Source organism: Anomaloglossus baeobatrachus, chromosome 2 (genome assembly GCF_048569485.1).
Source record: "Anomaloglossus baeobatrachus isolate aAnoBae1 chromosome 2, aAnoBae1.hap1, whole genome shotgun sequence".
Classification (NCBI taxonomy): domain Eukaryota; kingdom Metazoa; phylum Chordata; class Amphibia; order Anura; family Aromobatidae; genus Anomaloglossus; species Anomaloglossus baeobatrachus.
The window spans coordinates 173,534,022-173,554,685 of NC_134354.1; the positions used below are offsets into that span (position 1 = coordinate 173,534,022).

Genomic DNA, 20,664 nt, shown 5'->3' on the forward strand with positions numbered 1-20,664 from the left:
CCTTATAGCAAAGTGCATTTGTGCTTTAAAAATAGATAGGTTTTATAGTCATAAAATGCAGCATTAGAGTAATGTGAAAACTCATATCTCACTAAAATGTCAAGATGAACTGTTTTTTTCACACTTCACAGCGAAGAAAAGAAATTAGACTTAGATTTCATATTATGTCATCAACAGTAAGGACCCGTGATGGTTCCATGGTGAGATATTGGAATAGTGACATTTGAGATGAGAAATAGAACAGCTAATGAAGTTATACTGATAGGGAGGAAGAATGTCACTTGTGATAATGGGAACACTGCTTGGATGCACTTTTGTATTGTTTTTGTGACATGAGATAATTATCTCATTAGGCAATGAAAATTCCATTTACAGGAGACGTTTAAAGCTTTGCATGAAGCACCTGAAAGCTCAGTCTTGTGTCCGCAGTATGATGAAAACCTAGGATTTTACTATGTATTTTCTGGACTTTCATGATCTACCATGGTCAAATACGAGATATGTTAAAATTATTATTCGAGATCATTATTATAAAGGCGCACAAATTATAAAGACGCATAACTACTCTACTGTTTTGTTAAAGACACACTTGGGACCTTTTATCGATTACAAATGAAATTCATATCCTACAATCCAAAGGCTAGAAGAGGCCATGATCACCAAATTGTAGAATTACATTCTACTTGCGCTGTCTCTAAAAGCCCAACTCAAACTTATGAATCAAAGGCAATTATGATGCTGTAAGTTAAGTTCTTGAGTCTCATAGGCTGGGAATATGGCTGCGAAAATATGGCTGCCATACATTTGTGGGAATTAGCCTTTACTGCGTGAGGCAATTGTGGGCCCTTGTCTCCATATTTGTAATAATATGGGCACTCCGTGTCATTTAGAACTCTAAATATGCATTTATTTGCATGGGCACTCTCAGACCTATCTGTGTTGTTATGGTACACATTACCTATATTGTCTTTTTATAAGTAGTACTAAAAAAAGCGAAACAACACTGTACTCGCTTTAATTACCGAGAAAGAATGGTAATAGAAGTTGTACACTGACGAGTAGAAGGGTAACAATGTTTTGAACTTCTAACTTTCAAGCTCCACATCTCAGCATCCACTAAAGCTTTGAACGTGAGACTACCTTAATTTTATAGACCATCATCTTGCAACTATTTGCAACTATTTAGTTATGATTAGTTATGCAAATTCTTGTAATCTCACAGCATCATTATTGTTTTGCTCCTGGTAGTGGAAAAATCTTTTTCTTCCTGTATAAAGCCTGCTTTACACGGGACGACCGATCGTGCGATTTCACGATCGATCGTACCCGCCCCCGTCATTTGTGCATCACGGGCAATTGATTGCCCGTGGCGCACAAACTCGTTAACCCCCCGTCACACGTACTTACCTCCCGGGCGACGTCGCTGAGGGCGGTGAACATCCACTTCCTGAAGTGGGAGGGATGTTCGGCGTCACAGCGACGTCACGCGGCGGTCGGCCAATAGAAGCGGAGGGGCTCCTTCCTTCCACATAGCCGGCGGGAGCCACGGGATGCAGGTAAGCGATGTTCATCGTTCCCGTGGTATCACACGGAGCGACGTGTGCTGCCACGGGAACAATGAACAACCAACGCCATGATTCATAAACGATTTATGAAACCTAGCGATGAGTACACGACTCACGATTTGTGAGCGATACTGTGTCGCTAGGAGGTGTCACACAGGCCGACGTCGCAAGCGACGCCGGATGTGCATCACAAAAACCGTGACCCCAACGATCTATCGCACGATAGATCGTCTCGTGTAAAGCACCCTTAATACAAATTAGAACTTGTTCTCACAATCTGAAATAGCTCAGTGTGTTATTGGTTGATTACCAAGCAAAAGGCCACTGGTTCGAATCGAGGAGCAGCCATGAAGATTTCCCAAGAAAAGAGAAACAGTATCATCCAGCTCATTGATAGAAGTCTCTCAGCCAAGAAAACTGTCAAACTGCATCATGTGATTGCCATGACAGTTGCACGAATATAAAATTAAATCCGTCCATCCATTCAAAAGCCAATATCAGAGTCAACAATTAAGCTCATCAGAAGGTTTATCAGTTCTGGTGCGACAAAGAGAGCAGTGGAGGTGGCTTGTATGCTTCATAAAAGTGAGATACCAGACATTCATGCAAGCAATGTGCAACACACATTCAGGCATCTCTGAAATGGTGGACTGAAAAAAGGTGAAGGGGTCTCGACTTCAATATGATCATAAGAAGCATCAGCACGAGTTTGCAAAAAAGTATGAAATGTGGACTGTAGAAGATTAAAAATGGGTGGTTTGGAGTGATGTGATTAAAGTCAATAAACTAGGCTTTGATACAGGTGCATCTCAATAAGTTAGAATATCATCAAAAAGTTTGTTTATTTCAGTAATTCAAATCAAAAAGGAAAATGCATATATTATATAGAGTCATTACACACAGAGCGATCTATTTCAAGTGTTTATTTCTGTTAATGTTGAGGATTATGGCTTACAGCCAATGAAAACCCAAAACTCTTCTTGGAAAATTAGAATATTATATAAGACCAACTGAAAAAAGGACTTTAAACTCAAAAATGTTGGCGCCTACTGAAAAGTCTGTACAGTAAATGCACTCAATACTTGGTCAGGGCTCCTTTTGCATGAATTATTGCATCAATTCAGTTGAGATTGGAAACATATGTCGAGATTGGTAAAGAAATGGTCCCATGACAATTAAGTAGAGGTGCTAGATTGGCCCCCACAGTCCACAGACCTCAACCCAATTGAACACTTGTGGGAAAAAGTTGAAAAAAAGGCTATATACATACCCAAGTGAGTCTACCAGTATCTACCAACATTGGGAATGTGTTGAAGAGACTTGGAATCCAATTTTGATCAAGACATGCTTGAATCTGATAGTGAACATGCCCAGAAGGATTCAGGTGTTCAAAGCCAAAGGTGGATTTACAAAATACTAACAAAAAAATGAAATTAAAATTTAGATTTTTTTTTAGGAGCAAAACAGTAACAATGCAGTGACATGACAAGAATCTGCATAACTCATCATATAATTTACCCACGCTTGTTATCAAATACAGGGTGGGAGCCCTCTTCATTTTTGTATTATTATGTTGTTGTTTTTTTCCAAGTGGTGCACTAGAAAATCACAGCCATGGCAATACTTGACATGGCTGTGATTTGTCCTGAAGTGCCCATATTGATAAAGCTTGCTGATTGGCTGATCTGCAGCCTTTCAACAAACTTTATTTGGATGACAAACTCAAACAGGAACCAGACATAAAAGGATAAAGGTATGTTTGAGTCCAAGACCCGGACATCCGGTGTTCATTCCGAACCCCGAACTTTACAGTTTGAGTTAACTAATCCCTGGGCCGAACCATGCTCTACATTACAAACAATGTCTAATATATTATTTGACTAAAAACAAAAAGACAGGAGACATTACTGCACATTATATAATATCAAGTTTTTCGTTTTGAGAATTGTGTGTAGGAAATAAATTTACTTATAGCTACAATTCACTGTAAATTGGCATATCTTAATTTGTATGTTATTCTCAATTTTCTGTGTGGTTTCAGATTATATGCTGCACAAGAAAATATGCAAATCAAGACATAAGAACATGTTTTTGGTTGCAGAATAGTTTCACAAAAATCAGACATATAATTACTTCCAATAGCAAGAAAGGCTCAGAGAAATGTTATTATAAGCAGATTAGTCTCTCTCTGGAGACCCAGAGTCAGTATTAATATTGTATATCTTCTTGAAATTGGGACTTTTAATAGTGACTCACACAATAAGGTTCATTTATACTCCACAGACGAAGAAGGCATTGTTCTGAGCTTTGTTTTGTGAAAATGAAAATATCTCTAACAAGGAACAAAATAAAAATGGATGTGTTCCCTTAGGAATCCTCTGCACCGAAGCCCCATAACCTAAATCTATACATCAACCCTCCACAATTGGCTTCATTTATCTGTATACATTTTAAAATAATATTATATGTTCTTATTAAGATACCTGTAATATAATTACATTATTACACAATTAGAATGCCACTTACCGCACTGGGCCACCACTTTCCATCCCCAAGCATAGGGATTCAAGTGGTTCAAATTTTTGCTGGAAATTAAAAGTTTAGTCCTTACACTCACTTAGGAAGCTTGGACATTACAGAAGGAAAGTCCACCCTCTTTAAAGGGAACCTGTCAGGTAATTTATGTGTTCTAACCTAGTAGCAGTGTTGTAATATTGTTTAACGTGAATGTATAAAAATATGTTTTATTACCTATGTGAACCCTATGTAAATGAGTAGGGGCTTTAGCCCCATGGGTGTCGCATCGCCCTGTGGGTGTTTGCATGTTTGCCATGGTATCACGCCCCTGGATTTACATGAGCAACGTACCGTCGCTCCTTGAGATCCTGTGCATGCGCACTTACAGTTCCTGCAGCCTTGTTTGTCAGCCGGTGCTCGCTTCTCATCTTCAGATGCGCACTACGCATGAACGGAACCGCAGGAGGCTTCTGAGCATGCGCAGTGTGCGTCTGAAGACGAGAAGCAAGCACCCGGATAACAAGGCTGCAGGAAAGGTAAGTGTGCAGGCGTGAGATCTCCAGGAGCTGATGGTGATGTCGCCTGAAGTGGCAGCAGCACCCAGAGACTTGGTTTACTTCTGTGTCAGAGTCTGCTTTGTGGTCGCATCACTACCAACACTGCCTGAGTGAGTACGCTGTCTTCCCCTGCTTCCAATCTGCACCACGCTCCCCTACACCTCCATTATCCAGAGTCCCAGGGCCTCCCCTACCCGTGGAGGGAACGTCATCTGGCTGCCCCACTCCATCTCCCCCTGGTACTCCCATCGGCAGCGGCGGTACTCCCCTTACCACAAACCACGGGTGGCGTCACAAACTCTTATCCCCTGTAAATACTCCCTTTACATTTGAAGTGGCCACGAGCCCCCGGGTCCGGAGACCCTGGAGTCACAGCAACCCCCCTCCGGATCCGAGCAGTTCGACCGCTGCAGGGGCGGCACAGCAATAGTGAAGTTTTTAACAACAACACAGGCAGGCAAAATTTCCACTACTTGGGTTGCGTGGACACTGCACCATGGCTACTGAGCCCTACGCTACTCCCTAGTAATGACTTACTGCACCGCAGAGGGGAGAAGTCAACTCCTGAGAGTTGTGATGCTCGTCAGTGAGAAATTCTACTTTCAGGGAAGGGGGAACTCTTTTTCGCCTCTTTTTCTCTTCTTCTTCTGCCTCCGGGTCTCATGACTCCTCTGGTTGATGTGTTCACTCTTCAGAATGGCTTCGCCAGCCTCGGAGGAGTTTCAGTCCGGTATACGCTTAAAAGCACCCAGGAGTTCTCTCAGCTTGTTAAATATCACTCACAGCCAGCACCTTTCCCATACCATCATGCTCGGACAAGGTGACCCAATTTCTTCAGTTCCCGCCTAAGTAATTCTCCTGCTTTTTCACCCTTCCCACACTTTTTAGGCTGGGCTAGTTCAAACAACTCAGAGTTCAGAGGTGAGGTGCTGGCTCAACTAGCAAGTCCATAACACACAGTAAACAAGGGAAGTCCTGTCTCAACCATTCGTAGGGGGGATACCACTACAGCTTCAGTGAATATGTGTATTAAATACTCACAGACTAATGGCAGAAGATGTAAACTGCCCAGGCCAAAAAGACTAATGCACTGCCAGGATGCAGCAAGACCTCCATTAAATGGAGACATCACAGGTGTAAAGGGAGATGGTAAAATTGCACACTTGTGGCTTGCATAGGTCACTGTTCACACACACAGGCACACAGTATCTGGTGAGCAGCCTATTAGTTATGCCCATCACAATAGATCCTGGCAGTGCATTAGTCTTTTAGGCCTGGACAGTTTACATATTCTGCCATTAGTCTGTGAGTATTTGCTTAGCTTTTGGAGGATTATATTCCTCTTTTTGTTGTTGCTTTTTATATATATATACATGTGTATTAGTAGCATTTTGTCTTCTATTACTGAGCAGTGATGGTTGTAGTACAATACATGACCATTGCAGCCACTGATTACTTGTAGACTAAATCCAGGAAGACAGAAAAAGGGTCACAGCTAAATTATCAAAGAAAAAAAAATATGAGTATTGTTTAATATTATTTTTTATTTTTTAATAACAGTTGAATATCCCATTTTAGTGCATAGAAATACATAATCAAATACTGATAAATACTTATTTTTCTAAACTAAGGTGATTTTCTAATTTTTAAATTCTATTTTCCATAAATACTTTTAAGGGACAATATTTTGGTCATTGTACAGTGAGGGAAGAGGTCAGCTGTGACTATTCTGCTATAATATGAATGCCTATCATGAATGTTGTAATATAGAAGGCCTCATTCAGATATATATTTTTCAAATATGTATTTTATCCGTGATTTTTGGATGTTCAGTTTAGAACTTAGCCAGAAATCAAAATAACCCACAGAAGTTTATGGTCCCGATTCTTTGTCTTGCATTTTGTGCATGAGCTACTACTCAGTCATTGGGTTTTACACCAGTTTTTAATCGGCCCCTTTGGGTCTGTAAAAAAACAGACATTACATTACATGGATGCCATGAAATGTTTGTGGTGATCCTTTTTAATATTATAATTGGTACAAGAAGCTTTCAATATTTTTGACAGATGAGAAATTCATTGATGGTAATTACTAAAACACTAACCGAGCACAGATGATAATCTGATCCACGACGCTAGTGAAAAGCTGTCGATTCTTGCCCACGAGATAAAAAAATCAATGATGTCTGAATGAGACCAGACAGTTATCTTACATTGTATTCTTGGACGATAATGAGATAAGTAATAAAATCGAAAGTATCAGAGTATCAGGGGTAGAGTTGAGCGCGGTTCGAGGTTCTCCAGTTCGCGGCTCCAGTGATTTTGGGGGCTGTTCTAGATCGAACTAGAACTCGAGCTTTTTGCTAAAGCTCGATAGTTCTAGATACGTTAGAGAACGGTTCTAGCAGCAAAAAGACAAGCTAATTACTAGCTGGCTTTCCGCTGTAATAGTGTAAGTCACTCTGTGACTCACACTATTATGAAATTTCAGCGTATAGTGTGCGGGAACAGCGCATTCAGATCACTGCTGTTTGGATAATGGCAATCGCCATTTTTTTTTTTTTTCCTTGTCTTCCTTACCTAAGCGCGCGCATGTAGTGGGGCGGGCCAGCATGTCGGCCAATCCCAGACACACACACAGCTAAGTGGACTTTTAGCCAGAGAAACAACGGCATGTGTGATAGGATGTCCATGTCACATGTCCATGCATTATAAAAATGGACATTTTCCTCCAGCACGCCATTATCTGCCTTCTGCGTCTTGGTGTCAGTCACCGCTGGTGTAGCTCCTGTCTCCGATACTGCTGTGTACGCTCTATACACAGCGCTATAAAGAATAGGGATAGAAGTTTCTATTAGTCCTTGTAAGGGCTAATACCGGCAGGGTCAGAGCCATAGGTGAAAGTCAGGTCCGTAAAAACAGATTTTAACAGCCAGACAAGATGTCAGCGTCTGTGTAGCTAAGGTCAGGGATTTCCTCGCTGCATTTCCCCATTAGGAGGGATAGAAAGGGAGGCTTCCTTTCCTCTACCCAGACCCACAACCCTGCCACTGTACCCTCCTGCCCTTTGCACACTCAAGCTCATTGTTACTAAGCCATTATACTAGCAAACACTGAGTAAACTTAGTGGCATCCTAAATGTGGCTGTTGGACTTCCATTAATGTCCCACTGGTGCAAATCTATGTGCATCACCTCTGCATTGCACACTCAAACTCATTGTTACTAAGCTATTACACTAGCAAACACTGAGTAAACTTAGTGGCATCCTAAAAGTGGCTGTTGGACTTCCATTAGTGTCCCACTGGTTCAAATCTATGTGCAGCACCTCTGCATTGCACACTCAAACTCATTGTTACTAAGCCATTATACTAGCAAACACTGAGTAAACTTAGTGGCATCCTAAAAGTGGCTGTTGGACTTCCATTAGTGTCCCACTGGTGCAAAACTATGTGCAGCACCTCTGCATTGCACACTCAAGCTCATTGTTACTAAGCCATTATACTAGCAAACACTGAGTAAACTTAGTGGCATCCTAAATGTGGCTGTTGGACTTCCATTAATGTCCCACTGGTGCAAATCTATGTGCATCACCTCTGCATTGCACACTCAAACTCATTGTTACTAAGCTATTACACTAGCAAACACTGAGTAAACTTAGTGGCATCCTAAAAGTGGCTGTTGGACTTCCATTAGTGTCCCACTGGTTCAAATCTATGTGCAGCACCTCTGCATTGCACACTCAAACTCATTGTTACTAAGCCATTATACTAGCAAACACTGAGTAAACTTAGTGGCATCCTAAAAGTGGCTGTTGGACTTCCATTAGTGTCCCACTGGTGCAAATCTATGTGCATCACCTCTGCATTGCACACTCAAACTCATTGTTACTAAGCCATTATACTAGCAAACACTGAGTAAACTTAGTGGCATCCTAAAAGTGGTTGTTGGACTTCCATTAGTGTCCCACTGGTGCAAATCTATGTGCAGCACCTCTGCATTGCACACTCAAACTCATTGTTACTAAGCCATTATACTAGCAAACACTGAGTAAACTTAGTGGCATCCTAAAAGTGGCTGTTGGACTTCCATTAGTGTCCCACTGGTGCAAAACTATGTGCAGCACCTCTGCATTGCACACTCAAGCTCATTGTTACTAAGCCATTATACTAGCAAACACTGAGTAAACTTAGTGGCATCCTAAAAGTGGCTGTTGGACTTCCATTAGTGTCCCACTGGTGCAAATCTATGTGCAGCACCTCTGCATTGCACACTCAAACTCATTGTTACTAAGCCATTATACTAGCAAACACTGAGTAAACTTAGTGGCATCCTAAAAGTGGCTGTTGGACTTCCATTAGTGTCCCACTGGTGCAAAACTATGTGCAGCACCTCTGCATTGCACACTCAAGCTCATTGTTACTAAGCCATTATACTAGCAAACACTGAGTAAACTTAGTGGCATCCTAAACGTGGCTGTTGGACTTCCATTAATGTCCCACTGGTGCAAATCTATGTGCATCACCTCTGCATTGCACACTCAAACTCATTGTTACTAAGCTATTACACTAGCAAACACTGAGTAAACTTAGTGGCATCCTAAAAGTGGCTGTTGGACTTCCATTAGTGTCCCACTGGTGCAAATCTATGTGCAGCACCTCTGCATTGCACACTCAAACTCATTGTTACTAAGCCATTATACTAGCAAACACTGAGTAAACTTAGTGGCATCCAAAAAGTGGCTGTAGGACTTCCATTAGTGTCCCACTGGTGCAAATCTATGTGCAGCACCTCTGCATTGCACACTCAAACTCATTGTTACTAAGCCATTATACTAGCAAACACTGAGTAAATTTAGTGGCATCCTAAAAGTGGCTGTTGGACTTCCATTAGTGTCCCACTGGTGCAAATCTATGTGCATCACCTCTGCATTGCACACTCAAACTCATTGTTACTAAGCCATTATACTAGCAAACTATGCTGCCAGTTTAAGGGCCATAGTTGCATTGTCAGGGATAGTTATTGTTGTTTATTCTGCTGTTAATAAAGATAGACCACCGCTGCAATCTACACCACCTCTCAATTTTTACTACCACATTTTAGGTGCACAATCTTGTCGCAATCAAAATGAGTGTCAAAATGACAGATGCTGGTGGAAAGGGGAAGAGGCATGTTGGAAAAGGAAAAAAAGGGTTTGTCCGTGGGGAAGGTGGCAAAGCTCCATTAACCTCTGCTGAAGATAGACTATCTTACAGCAAAAGTAAGATGTGTACTACTTACCGTGGACAATCCGATGTGCTCCCTTTTTTACGGACACGAACAACTGGAACAAAGGTAGATGATGGCCAAAAAAGGAAACTGCTTGAATGGATCTCAAGTGGTCCAACAAGTGCCCTCTCCGCCACCTCAACTACCGCATCCAAAAAACACCAGTCCTCTGAGTTGTCATCCCAATCAAACTTGCTTTCTCCCAGCTCTGAAGTCTCCATGCGCCCTGCACAGTATGGTGGAACTGAGATGGCTGAGTCTGCAGAGCTGTTCAGTCACACTATAGCCTGGGAATCAGAGGTCTGCTCCCAAGCTACAGTGAGTACAGACCAGGAAATGGTCTGCAGTGATGCCCAGAACCTTTGTGACTCTGATTCAGGCCGTGAGGACCAAGTTTCTGAGCATAATGTTGACCCTTATTCACAAACTGTAACACCTGTTGTTATAGACAATGAGGAACATACTTATGACGATGAGACGCAGATACCAGATTGGGATGACAACTTAAATATTCGGTCAGGGCAAGAAGAGGCTCGGTCTGAGGGTGAGGGGAGTGCAAACACAACAATTGATGAGGAAGTTCTAGATCCCACCTACTGTCAACCCACAGTCAGGCCCTCGAGGAGGTCAACAGAGACAGTGGAGGAGGATGCAACTGACGATGAAGTTACCTTGCGCCTTCCTGGACAGAGTCGGAGTACTGTTAGCACCTCTACAACTGCATCCTCAGCCACCACTGTGCCTCTGAGCACTAGTCGAGGTGGATCAGCAGGTCGCATGCCCTCTAAGCCTTGCCTAGCCTGGTCCTTTTTTGACATAGTAAAAGATCGCCCAAATAATTTAATCTGTAAAATTTGTCGTGATTCTGTTAGTAGAGGGCAAAACCTCAGCAGTTTGACAACTTTTTCCATGAATCGTCACATGAATAAATATCATATGTCCCAGTGGGAAGCTCACCATGCTGCAATGCGGCCTAGCGGAGCGAACCATCCACCGCCTGCCCCTTGCAGTGCTTCCGCGCGCTCTTCATCTTCTAGGACTGTGGGGACAGCTGTCACACCTGGTTTTCCACGCACAACTTCCACCACTGTAACCGCAACAGGCAGTTTGCTTGGTAGGTCGTCAGTTGGTTTGGAAGGGGAAACAAGTGCGTGTGTACAGCTCTCTCAGACATCGATAGCACCAACGTTGGATGAAGGCAACATCATGTCTCCGCCTGCACTTTCCTCACAAACATGCATTTTTCCAGGGACACCCTACTCAACACAGTCTACACACAGCAGCCAGATCTCTGTCCCTCAGATGTGGACAAATAAAAGGCCATTTCCTGCGACCCATGACAAAGCTAAGAGGTTGACTTTATCCCTCTGTAAGCTCTTGGCTACCGAAATGCTGCCTTTCCGCCTGGTGGACACACAGGATTTTAAAGACCTTATGTCTGTCGCTGTGCCCCAGTACCAGATGCCCAGTCACCACTACTTCTCTAAGAAAGGTGTGCCCGCGCTACACCAGCATGTCGCACACAACATCACCGCTTCCTTGAGAAACTCTGTGTGTGAACGGGTGCATTTCACCACCGATACTTGGACCAGTAAGCATGGACAGGGACGTTACATGTCGCTGACTGGGCACTGGGTAACTATGGTGATAGATGGGGAAGGGTCTGCTGCACAAGTCTTGCCGTCCCCACGACTTGTGTGTCAATCCTCTGTCTGTCCAAGTTCCGCCACTGCTTCTGCCTCCTCCACCTTATCTGTGTCCTCCACCTCCGCCCCAAGCCTGCCTGGTCAGGCCACCAGCGTTCTCACTGCGCAGAAGGAATCACGCACCCCTCATTACTATGCTGGCAGCAGAGCGCAACGGCATCAGGCGGTCTTTAGCTTGACATGTCTTGGAAATAGGAGTCACACAGCGGCTGAGTTGTGGGCAGCTCTGGAGGCTGAGTTTAATAAATGGTTGTCTCCACTCAACCTGCAGCCTGGTAAGGCCGTGTGCGACAATGCTGCAAACCTGGGTGCGGCCCTTCGCCTGGGCAAGGTGACACACGTGCCTTGTGTGGCTCACGTGTTGAACCTTGTTGTCCAGCAATTTTTAACACACTATCCCGGCCTAGATGGCATTCTGACCAGGGCACGAAAACTGTCTGCTCACTTCCGCCGTTCAACCGCCGCAGCTGAGCGACTTGCATCGCTCCAGAAGTCTTTCGGCCTGCCGGTTCATCGCCTGAAATGCGATGTGGCGACACGCTGGAATTCGACTCTCCACATGTTACAGCTACTGTGGCAGCACCGCCGGGCCCTGGTGCAATACGTCATGACGTATAGCCTGGGACAACGAGATGCAGAGGTGGGGCAGATCACCCTGATGGAGTTGTCTCAGATCAAGGACCTATGCACCCTTCTGCACAGTTTCGACATGGCGATGAATATGTTTAGCGCTGACAATGCCATTATCAGCATGACAATTCCAGTCGTTTACATGCTGGAGCACACGCTAAACACTATTCGGAGTCAGGGGGTGGGACAACAGGAAGAAGAGGAACTACAGGAGGATTCATATGCGCAAGACACAACAACATCACCAAGGTCCAGACTTTCATCATCCCCAACGCGGCAGGCATGGGACCATGGGGGACAGGGATCAACAAGGGCGCATGGTAGCAGGCGAAATGTTGAGGAAGGTGCAGGAGAACATGAAGAAATGGAGGACGAACTGTCCATGGATATGGAAGACTCAGCGGATGAGGGAGACCTTGGTCAAATTTCAGTTGAAAGAGGTTGGGGGAGATGTCAGAGGAAGAAAGAACAGTTAGCACCTCTATGTCACAAACACAGCGTGGACTTGGTCCGCATGGCTGCGCAAGACACATGAGTGCCTTCTTGCTGCACTACCTCCAACATGACCCTCGTATTGTCAAAATTAGAAGTGATGATGACTACTGGCTTGCCACACTATTAGATCCCCGGTACAAGTCCAATTTTGTGACATAATTCCAGCCATAGAAAGGGACGCACGTATGCAGGAGTATCAGCAGAAGCTGTTACTCGATCTTAGCTCGGCTTTTCCACCAAACAACTGTGCAGGTGCAGGGAGTGAATCTCCCAGTTGTAACTTGACAAACATGGGACGGTCTCGTCATCTTCAACAGTCTACCCGTACCAGTAGCACCGTATCTGGTGCTGGTAACAGCAATTTTATTGAATCTTTTCATAATTTTTTTAGACCCTCCTTTGCAAGGCCACCAGAGACAACAAGTCTGACACATCAAGACAAGTCAACGGCTGGAGAGGATGATACAGGAGTATCTCCAAATGAACATCGATGCCATGACTTTGCAAATGGAGCCTTGCTCATTTTGGGCTTCAAATCTTGAAAAATGGCCAGAGCTCTCAACTTAGGCCTTGGAGATTTTGTCGTGTCCAGCTGCCAGCGTTGTCTCTGAACGTGTCTTCAGTGCTGCTGGGTGTGTGCTGACAGATAAGTGTGGCGCCCCTGAGGCTTCCGTCGACACAGGTCATTGCACCCCATCCAGCGGTGTGATGCCCCATTCTGGGAGAGGAAGAGAGTGAACTCCGGTCCCCTGGTAAATCCACACTACACCCATTGTTAGGTACATACTGGGACCAGGGAAAGTGGCAGTTACCCCCCCATGCTGCATGCTGGGAGGGGCCGTAAGACCCATCCCTGCTCCTATACGGTACAGCTTAGCAACTGGGGAGGTGGGAGGAGCCATCTGAGAGCAGACAAAGGGAGGAAGGTCAAGTTTAGTGAGTCTACCTCAGGGAGTGAGAGAGTGAGCATGTAGTTGGAGAAGAAGAACGAGAAAAAGGAGGGAGGAGGAGGCCTGCTGGAGGCAGGCAAGGAGGAGAAAAGAAAGAAAGAAAGAAGGAAAGAAAGCTCCAAGTCAGACAGGAGCAGAGAAACAGAAGGAGACGCTTCCTGGTGAAGATCCTGGGACCCAGAGGTCCAGGTGACACCACGTAGGAGACAGAAGGAGTCGCAGGGCCACGGGTAGTCTGTATAGCTGTCGGGGCAGTTTAGAGCTACGGTGGCCTGTTCCACAATAACATCGGTGGAGGGATCAAGCTGCGACAGGGGACGGTCCCTAGAGACTGGAGGAGTGCAAAATCATCTCCAAACAGTAAAAACCGAGGCCCAGGGAAGGTTGTAGACTCCCAGGGCCAGAACCTATAGCAGACTTCCAGAAAAGGGGTAATCAGCCGACAGGTGACCCCCCAGCCTGGAGGCTGTAGTGGAGGCCAAGCCAGGTTCATCCTAACAAAGGCAAGGCTAAGGAAGACAGCAGAAGAAAGAGACACTAAGAGAAGGGTACCAGTTTTTACTCTCTGAATCACCCAGAAACGGCGGAGGTCCCTGACAGTGGTCCCAGAAGTCCAAGGGTTCCTGCCGGCCTTGACAAGAACTGTGAGTAAAGAACTTGAACTGCACCCTTGAAGTGGTCTCTGTTATTTCAGCTGCATAGACATTCAAAAGCACTAACTGTGCCCCGGGCATTGCTCCACCTGTGGGGAGCAGTACCACCATTGCTGCCATAACATCATCCCGGAGGCCTCGCACAGCAGCGGCGGCCTAATAGCCGCAGACCACAGGTGGCGTCACGAACACAAACTTTATTCATCAAGCCACATATTCAACTGACACCCACCAGGGCCACGGAGCCGGGCCCAGCCACCACTGACTACCACCGGACTAGTCCGGCCCGGCACCGGGGGTCCCATAGCCCTGGGGTGGGCGAGTCAACTTTTGGCGTCACGAACAGGATTTCGTGCCCGGTTTCACCGGGTACTGTGCGCCTGAAGAATCGTGAAATAGCCTGTGTTTACTGTGAGAAACTGACGCCATTGAAGACACTGAGCGCGGGAAGAAGGGGGGCGTGCAAGAAGAAAGGGCGCGAAGAGAAGCCCCGCCCCCTTGTCCAAGAAAAAAGCGCGAAGTGGTGCCCGCCATAGAAGGCGGAAGAAGAAGAAATGGCGACCAGATAAGCTGGCCGGCTGGCAGAGAGAGTCTAAATGCCAGACCAGCAGATAAAGAAAATGTACCTTATCGCAAACGGAGTGATGCCGGTCGTGATGGGCTGGGCGCCAGTCTGGCGCCAGATGCTAGTGCAGCCTCCGGCCCCGCCTCCGAGAAGGGAAAGGGAGCAGCCGAGTGGCGTGGTCGAGCACCCGAGCAGTGTTCCAGTCAGCATTCCCCAGGTCGGCAGCATGGCGGAGGAGCTGCAGCAAAGTGCACCAGGGACCGGAAGAATGGATCCTGAGCTGAACTTGCTCCGGGAGGAAATGCGAGTCCTGGCCCGGAGGCTGAGCAGCGTGAAAGTAGAAGCGGACCGGCAGAAAGAAACGCCGAGTGTGCCGGAGGATCTGGAGCGGTGAATGGATGCCGCGGAGCGGAAGCAGGGTGAGCAACCAGAAACCCCGACCAGTCCGGACCCAGGGTCCCACCACGCGCCCCCGCTTAGCCCCTTCACTGACCCCCTGGCCTTCCCAGCCTACCCCGCGGACGCCCGGTGGGGCACCGGAGGCCTGCCTGAGACCCCCACAGACGGAGCTTGGGGAGGGGTGGATCCTGAACAGCTAGCGGGCCCCCTGCCGAGTCCCCCTGTGAGCCTCCTGGGAATGGCATCCCCGGGAGTGAATTGGGACGCAGCGCCCATTGAAAGCGGGGGACTGCAGCGGCCGCTGCTCCCCAAGGAGACTCCCCTGGCCAACGAGCTGACGTGCCGGAGGCTGGTGGTAGAGTACCAGAGGGAGCGGGAACTCCGGGAGGAGAAACGGAGGGCCAGAGAAGCCGCTAATCTGGCCTCCAAAGAAGAGGTCAGAAAGGCCCTGAAGGGATCCGAGGGCCCAGTGCGACGGGGCCTAGTAGTGGACTTCCGACAAGCTGGTGGCTGGGGCTTCATCAGGGAGCCCGGCCTGGGCAAGGACATGTTTGTGGCCCGAAGAGACATCGAGGAGCACCTGCCCAGAGGCCACCCAGGGAGAGATGCGAAGCTGGGTGATGTGGTAGAGTACACACGGCTGATGGGGAACCGTGGGTGGTACGCGCTGCATGTGCGAATCCTGAAGGAAGAAGCGGCCCCAGAAGAACCAGAGTGGCGCCGCACAATGCAAGCGTGCAGACTCTCCCCTAGCAGCAGCACTACCTCAAGGCAGACCCAGGCCACGGAACTGAGCAGAGGTCCTGCGACAGCCATGCAAGAAACGCAGACCAGAATCTCTATGGCCTACATGCTGCCCAGGGCCCTGCCAAAGAAGGACCCCAGCAATGAAGAGTAAAGAAATAAGAAGCAGCTGAACTGTATATAGCCCCTGTCTGCCCCTCATTCTTTTTGAAGATGTCCCTTGTGTTCTGCCCCAATGTTATTTTCGAAGATGACACCCTTTCCAGCTGTACTGCCCCTTATGCTTTTCGAAGATGTCACCCCCCATGTTTATGTGTACCGGGCCACTGAACTGGAATGTGGGCCCCGGTAAATGTGATGTCTTATGTGTCTTATGTAACCAGGTCATTGGACTTAGTGGCTGGTTGATTATGTCCCATTGTTGTTTGAAAGGAAACAAACTGCCAGGCTACTGGACTTGTTGTAGCCGAAAATGTATATAGTTGCACCCGTTGTGCCCCCTACCAGAATTATGGGGGAAGTGCCCAAACTGTGCAATGAACTGAAAGTGCACACATAGTTTCTTTATAAGAAGTTTGCAACGTTAAAGTATTTGTGCCTCCCATAAAGGGAAGAAATGTTAATTGTTTTATTGCTTTGCATAACAAAAATTTTGCAGTTTCTCCACATGTTTTTGTTGTTTTTCAGCCCGAGGACGTGCTGGGATTTGCTGTGGGGTAGTGTGGCGCCCCTGAGGCTTCCGTCGCCACAGGTCATTGCACCCCATCCAGCGGTGTGATGCCCCATTCTGGGAGAGGAAGAGAGTGAACTCCGGTCCCCTGGTAAATCCACACTACACCCATTGTTAGGTACATACTGGGACCAGGGAAAGTGGCAGTTACCCCCCCATGCTGCATGCTGGGAGGGGCCGTAAGACCCATCCCTGCTCCTATAGGGTACAGCTTAGCAACTGGGGAGGTGGGAGGAGCCATCTGAGAGCAGACAAAGGGAGAAAGGTCAAGTTTAGTGAGTCTACCTCAGGGAGTGAGAGAGTGAGCATGTAGTTGGAGAAGAAGAACGAAAAAAAGGAGGGAGGAGGAAGCCTGCTGGAGGCAGGCAAGGAGGAGAAAAGAAAGAAAGAAAGAAGGAAAGAAAGCTCCAAGTCAGACAGGAGCAGAGAAACAGAAGGAGACGCTTCCTGGTGAAGATCCTGGGACCCAGAGGTCCAGGTGACACCACGTAGGAGACAGAAGGAGTCGCAGGGCCACGGGTAGTCTGTATAGCTGTCGGGGCAGTTTAGAGCTACGGTGGCCTGTTCCACAATAACATCGGTGGAGGGATCAAGCTGCGACAGGGGACGGTCCCTAGAGACTGGAGGAGTGCAAAATCATCTCCAAACAGTAAAAACCGAGGCCCAGGGAAGGTTGTAGACTCCCAGGGCCAGAACCCATAGCAGACTTCCAGAAAAGGGGTAATCAGCCGACAGGTGACCCCCCAGCCTGGAGGCTGTAGTGGAGGCCAAGCCAGGTTCATCCTAACAAAGGCAAGGCTAAGGAAGACAGCAGAAGAAAGAGACACTAAGAGAAGGGTACCGGCTTTTACTCTCTGAATCACCCAGAAACGGCGGAGGTCCCTGACAGTGGTCCCAGCAGTCCAAGGGTTCCTGCCGGCCTTGACAAGAACTGTAAGTAAAGAACTTGAACTGCACCCTTGAAGTGGTCTCTGTTATTTCAGCTGCATAGACATTCACAAGCACTAACTGTGCCCCGGGCATTGCTCAACCTGTGGGGAGCAGTACCACCATTGCTGCCATAACATCATCCCGGAGGCCTCGCACAGCAGCGGCGGCCTAATAGCCGCAGACCACAGGTGGCGTCACGAACACAAACTTTATTCATCAAGCCACATATTCAACTGACACCCACCAGGGCCACGGAGCCGGGCCCAGCCACCACTGACTACCACCGGACTAGTCCGGCCCGGCACCGGGTGTCCCATAGCCCTGGGGTGGGCGAGTCATAAGCGCATGCGTCTGTCCAGTGACAATGTGGACAGACTAACGTTCATCAAAATGAACAAGTCATGGATCCACAAGGAATTTACTACCCCTGTGTCATCCTGGGGAGAGTAAATGCTTGTGTATTTTGAATGTGCTTGATGCAAATCTAGCTGTGAAGTGTACAACTAGGGCACAAGTGCTGCCACTGATGGGGTGTCTGTGTGGCCCAATTTTTGGAAAAAAGGGAGACTCTTCTTGGAGTAACCCTTGCTGTGTTTTTAAAAATGATCCAAGATGCACAGCGCTGGGATCAGGAAAGACCTTGCTACCTACCCCGGGGTCATCCTGGGGACGGTTAAGTATGGCGTATTTTTGAATGTGCTTGATGTAAATCTAGCTGTGAAGTGTACAACTGGGGCACAAGTGCTGCCACTGAAGGGGTGAGTGTCTGTGTGGCCCAATTTTTGGAAAAAAGGGAGACTCCGCTTGGAGTAACCCTTGCTTGCAGTGTTTTTTAAAAGGAGCCAAGATGAACAAGTCATGGTTCAGCAAAGACTTTACTACCTACCCCGGTGTCATCCTGGGGACGGTTAAGTATGGCGTATTTTTGAATGTGCTTGATGCAAATCTAGCTGTGAAGTGTACAACTGGGGCACAAGTGCTGCCACTGAAGGGGTGGGTGTGTGTGTGGCCCAATTTTTGGAAAAAAGGGAGACTCCGCTTGGAGTCACCTTGCGGTGTTTTACATGATTTTAGAAGGGCGTGCCATGCCTATATCTGTGTCTCCTCCTCTTTTTCCTTGTCCAGCTCTTTTGTTTTCGCATGAGTATATGTCCTTGTCACTTTCCCATGTGTTTGTGTTGTGTTGTGAGTTGTTTGTCACCTTTTGGACACCTTTGAGGGTGTTTTCTAGGTGTTTTTATGTGTTTGTGATTGCCTCCTATTGTTTCCTATGCGGTTCGAGTTCGGTTCGTCAAACGTTCGACGAACCGAACTCGAACGAGACCTCCGTTCGGCGAACCGAACTCGAGCCAAACCGCGACCGGTTCGCTCATCTCTAATTAGGAGGCTCAATGGCTGAAGTGATAATTGCAAAGCTATATTTATGTATATACAGTATACCACAAAAGTGAGTACACCACTGGTCAAGACTGTTTCCAGATCTAAACTCTATTGAGCATCAGTGGGGCATCCTCAAATAGAAGGTGGAGGAGCGTAAGGTCTCTAACATCCATCTGCTCTGTGATGTCGTCATGGAGGAGTGGAAGAGGATTCCAGTGGCTCCTGTGAAGCTCTAGTGAACCCCACGCCCAAGAGAGTTAAGGCAGTGCTTGAAAATAATGGTGGCCACACAGACTATTGACACTTTGGGCACAATTTGGTCATTTTCACTTAGGGGTGTACTCACATTTGTTGCCAGTGGTTTAGACATTAATAACGGTGTGTTGAGTTATTTAGAGGGCACACTGAATTTACACTGTAAGGCCTCTTTCACACGCCCGTGAAAATCAGTCACGTGTTTCACGGACGTGTCAAAGATGCGGATTGTCCTCGGTGTGCCGTATGTATGGCACACGTGTGTTCTCCGTGTGTTATCCGTGATAACAAACAGAGAACGGGAACTTTCTGCTCACCTGTCCCTGGCGTCTCTGTCCATGGTGCTGATCTTCGGTCTCTGGTCCTGCCGACTCCCCGCTGCTGCTGCTTCCGTCCGCAGTGAAGTGAATATTAAATGTGCATAATGAGCGGCGGTCAGCAGCAAGTGACAGCAGCGGCAGAGACTGCAGGGCTGGAGAAGGTGAGTAAAGGTTTGGGTTTTTTTAAAAGACACATGTCTTTTCTCCGGTGCGTGTCACATGGAACACATCTGTGTGGTCCGTGTGTGTTACGTGTGACACGTTTGCATTCCGTGTGACACCCGTGATGCCGGAGAAAAATGGACATGTCGGCGTATGGAGCACACGGGCTCACGTAAGTACGGAACGGACACATGTTCCGTGCAAAAATACTTACGTGTGCCCGAAGCTATAAGAAAACATATGTCAACGTGTGCCCGTGTCTCCAGGACGTGAGAAAACTGTCCATACACGTACTGGAGATACAGACGTGTGAAAGAGGCCTTATAAACGCTGTACACTGACTACTTTACATTGTAACAAAGTGTCATATCTTCAGTGTTGTCCCATGAAAAGACAAAATAAAATATTTGCAAGAATATGAGGGGTGTACTCACTTTTGCGATATATTGGCAATAGTATTATACAAATTGTAATAGAATCACAAAGATTTATTTAAAAATATGTATATCATATTTCTGACATCTTCGCTGAGCTCCAATAATACAGTTTTGACACTGTGCCCATCCACTTCAATGTCCGCATGCTGACTCTACAAACTGTAGGACATTGATTAGGATGGTCCTGTGTATCTATAATGACTCCTTATGGCAAGGCTGCAGAGAAGTCATGTCGACATCAGAACAAAGCAGCCTCAGTCTTTATTCCTGAATCTTCCATCAGTGATGTCTCCACATGGTAGTACGGTCGCTATAAAGGGGCTTTTATGAAACCCTCTTAAATTGAGCCTTGCTGAAACGATGCCTTTAGTCTCCAATGGTCACGAGTCATAGTAAATATTGTT

The 20,664-nt window shown here is 46.8% G+C and overlaps 1 protein-coding gene across 3 annotated transcripts in view; it reads left to right on the forward strand.

Moving 5' to 3' along the window:
• TBL1X (transducin beta like 1 X-linked) overlaps positions 1 to 20,664 on the forward strand; it is a 478,333-nt gene that overhangs the window by 347,946 nt on the left and 109,723 nt on the right. The gene's annotated exons all lie outside the window — the stretch shown is intronic.